Below are 1,757 nucleotides of genomic sequence, written 5' to 3' on the forward strand. Positions count from 1 at the left end.
TTAACCGAAAGGTTTGTGGTTTGAGCTCAAACAGGAACTCTTTTTTATATTAAACTGGCCAGCCAGATTGCCTTCCCAGGCGGCCTTCTCAAGAGAGGCCAAGCTTCTAATTTCTCCAGTTGTAAAGGGTGCGGTGGCCAAGTGGTAAGGTGTTTGGTCCCGTAACTTGAGGATCACGTCTTCAAACCCTGTCTGTAGCTCGTTGCTGTCTTTGAAACACTAATTTTTTGCTTCTAGCTGAAATAAAAAAATGTTAACGTGCATTTTGTATTTTAATTTAGAAAAAAAGGGGGCACTCGGATTTGAACCGGGGACCTCTTGATCTGCAGTCAAATGCTCTACCACTGAGCTATACCCCCGACTCACTAGCCTATTCCAGCTATGCCCTTTTCTGCCAAGCACAACCAACGGTGCCGAGCTGCAGTTTCAGAAATGCAACCTATCAATGGCTAGTTATTTTTTACCTTGTGTCCCGCAGCAATATTTTTCAACAAAACATTCAAGAAGTATTGTATAAGGTCCGTCAAGTAATAGAATAACACGTTGTTGTACATGTATCTCTTTGAAAACACTAAGCGAAATAGATAATAATCAGAAAATGCTTAACGTTTTTTATTTCAAGAAATTAAACTAAATACAAAATTTAGTGTTGAAAAAAAGAGAGAAGCTTTATGGTTTCTGAAGTACGTTCCCCAAAATGTTCTGAAAACAAGGACACCAAGTCCAAGATGCCACTGTAACACATTTTTGAGTGCAAGGGAAAATCGTATTTTTCTTGAATCGTACTTGTACTTGCTAGAACCAAAGTCATTGTATTTATCTTGCTCGACCGTATTATTACTTGTACTGTGATCCTTGAAATGTATTTTTGTTTACGACTGTAAGTCGCGCAGGATAAGGGCGGCTGCTAAGAAATAAATAAATACATAAATACATAAATACATAAATAATAATAATAATAATAATAATAATAATAATAATAATAATAATAAATAAATAAATAAAATAAATAAATAAATAAACAAAAACACAGCGTTAAATTAGGGGACTGCAAAAATGAAATGCGAGTTAAAAGTAGGATCGGGAATGAACAAATTACGTAATTTGTCAGCTCTGTTTGAAATAAAATTAAGGGAACCAGAATTAGGCTCAGGCAAGATATGAAGGTAAAAACAAAGATTGTTTTGTAATTAAAAGCTTTTTCTGAGTTTAAATATGAAACAGAATCAGCTCAATTTGTTTAAAGGGACTTCTCGTGATTAAAAATAAAACCTGAAAACTTCAAGCCCTACTTGTGTGTGTGTTCGGATCTACTTTTTCCGCAATACTGGTAATATTTAATTTATGCAATATTTAATTTATGCAAACTGCAGTTACTGACAGGCTTGGTAATTGAGGCAATACTGAATCTTTCAGTTAATTCTTATGAAAAAATAAATAAAAAATTGGTGTATGCTACAGCCGGTAGATGGTGTCAAGTATTAAAAAAAATACTATTTGCAAAATAGTATTTACTAATTTCTATTGATAATATATTTCTGGCAACCTATTTTATGTTTGTATTTTAAATACATTTGGAGACCACTATTGTCTTTTTAAATATTTTCCGTGACTATGGTTGCCATCCTTGGCGTTTCACTGTTAACCGAAAGGTTTGTGGTTTGAGCACAAACAGGAACTCTTTTTTATATTAAACTGGCCAGCCAGATTGCCTTCCCATAGCGGACTTCTCAAGAGAGGCCAAGCTTCTAATTTCT

The 1,757-nt window shown here is 34.3% G+C and overlaps 1 non-coding gene across 1 annotated transcript; it reads right to left on the minus strand.

Moving 5' to 3' along the window:
* Positions 1-287: 287 nt before the first annotated feature.
* On the minus strand, positions 288-359 carry trnac-gca (transfer RNA cysteine (anticodon GCA)). The gene has a single exon. It is a non-coding gene; the product is annotated as a tRNA-Cys (tRNA).
* Between the last annotated feature and the right edge of the window lie 1,398 nt (positions 360-1,757).

This window comes from Acipenser ruthenus, unplaced genomic scaffold (assembly GCF_902713425.1).
Source record: "Acipenser ruthenus unplaced genomic scaffold, fAciRut3.2 maternal haplotype, whole genome shotgun sequence".
NCBI lineage: Eukaryota > Metazoa > Chordata > Actinopteri > Acipenseriformes > Acipenseridae > Acipenser > Acipenser ruthenus.